Here is a 2,325-nt window from a genome sequence, read left to right as displayed (position 1 = left end):
ACACGCTAGGGCCGCGCGGCCCCCCTTAGGCCGCCCCGCCCTAGTGTGGCGGCGCCCCGTGGCCCCACTTCGTCTCCCCTCCGGTCTTCTGGAAGCTTCGTGGAAAAATAGGCCCCTGGGCGTTGATTTCGTCCAATTCCGAGAATATTTCCTTACTAGGATTTCTGAAACCAAAAACAGCGAAAACAGCAATCGGCTCTTCGGCATCTCGTCAATAGGTTAGTGCCGGAAAATGCATAATAATGACATATAATGTGTATAAAACATGTGATTATCGTCATAAAAGTAGCATGGAACATAAGAAATTATAGATACGTTTGGGACGTATCAAGCATCCCCAAGCTTAGTTCCTACTCGCCCTCGAGTAGGTAAACGATAACAAAGATAATTTCTAAGTGACATGCTATCATAATCTTGATCATACTATTGTAAACCATATGAGATGAATGCAGCGATTCGAAGCAATGATGAAGATAATGAGTAAACTAATGAATCATATAGCAAAGACTTTTCATGAATAATACTTTCAAGACAAGCATCAATAAGACTTGCATAAGAGTTACTCATAAAGCAATAAATTCAAAGTAAAGGTATTGAAGCAACACAAAGGAAGATAAAGTTTCAGCGGTTGCTTTCAACTTCAACATGTATATCTCATGGATAATTGTCAACACAAAGCAATATAACAAGTGCAATAAGTAAACATGTAAGAATCAATGCACACAGTTGATACTATTTTTGTGCTAGAGCTTTTCATTTTGAAAACAAGAAACAATTTTGTCAACGGTAGTAATAAAGCATATGAGTTATGTATAAGACATCTTATAAGTTGCAAGCCTCATGCATAGTATACTAATAGTGCTCGCACCTTGTCCTAATTAGCTTGGGTTAACACCGATTATCATTGCATAGCATATGTTTCAACCAAGTGTCACAAAGGGGTACCTCTATGCCGCCTGTACAAAGGTCTAAGGAGAAAGCTCGCATTGGATTTCTCGCTTTTGATTATTCTCAACTTAGACATCCATACCGGGACAACATAGACAACAGATAATAGACTCCTCTTTAATTCATAAGCATTCAACAACAGTTATTATTCTCATAAGAGATTGAGGATTAGCTGTCCACACTGAAACTTCCACCATGAATCATGGCTTTAGTTAGCGGCCCAATGTTCTTCTCTAACAGTATGCATACTCAAACCATTCGATGTGAAAACCGCTCTTACTTCAGACAAGGCGAACATGCATAGAAACTCACATGATATTCAACAAAGGTAAAAGAGTTGATGGTGTCCCCAGAAAACATGGTTACCGCTCAACAAGCAACTTACTAAGAAATAAGACACATAAGTACATATTCTTCACCACGATAGTTTTTAAGCTATTTTATCCCATGAGCTATATATTGCAAAGGTAAAGAATAGAAATTTTTAAAGGTAGCACTCAAGTAATTTACTTTGGAATGGCGGAGAAATACCATGTAGTAGGTAGGTATGGTGGACACAAATGGCATGGTTATTGGCTCAAGGATTTGGATGCACGAGAAGAATTCCTCTCAATACAAGGCTAGGCTAGCAAGGTTGTTTGAAGCAAACTCAAGTATAAAAGGTGCAGCAAAGCTCACATATGAACATATTGTAGCTATTATAAGACTTTATATTGTCTCCTTGTTGTTCAAACACCTCAACCAGTAAAATATCTAGACTCTAGAGATCAATCATGCAAACCAAATTTTAACAAGCTCTATGTAGTTATTCATTAATGAGCACAAGGTACATGATGCAAGAGCTTAAACATGATCTATATGAGCATAACAATTGCCAAGTATCACATTATTCAAGACATTTAACCATTTACCACATGCGGCATTTTCCGTTTCCAACCATATAACAATGAATGAAGTAGTTCAAATTTCGCAATGAACATTAAAGATAAAGCTAAGAACACATGTGTTCATACGAAAAAGCGGAGCGTGTCTCTCTCCCAAACAAAGAATGCTAGGATCCGATCTTATTCAAACAAAAACAAAAACAAAAACAAACAGACGCTCCAAGTAAAGCACATAAGATGTGACGGAATAAAAATATAGTTTCACTAGAGGAACCCGATAAGTTGTCGATGAAGAAGGGATGCCTTGGGCATCCCCAAGCTTAGACGCTTGAGTCTTCTTAAAATATGCAGGGATGAACCACGGGGGCATCCCCAAGCTTTGACTTTTCACTCTTCTTGATCATATTGTATCATCCTCCTCTCTTGACCCTTGAAAACTTCCTCCACACCAAACTCGAAACAAACTCATTAGAGGGTCAGTGCATAATTCATA

This window comes from Lolium rigidum, chromosome 7 (assembly GCF_022539505.1).
Source record: "Lolium rigidum isolate FL_2022 chromosome 7, APGP_CSIRO_Lrig_0.1, whole genome shotgun sequence".
NCBI classification, from domain to species: Eukaryota; Viridiplantae; Streptophyta; class Magnoliopsida; order Poales; family Poaceae; genus Lolium; species Lolium rigidum.
Note: the sequence above shows the minus strand (reverse complement) of the source record.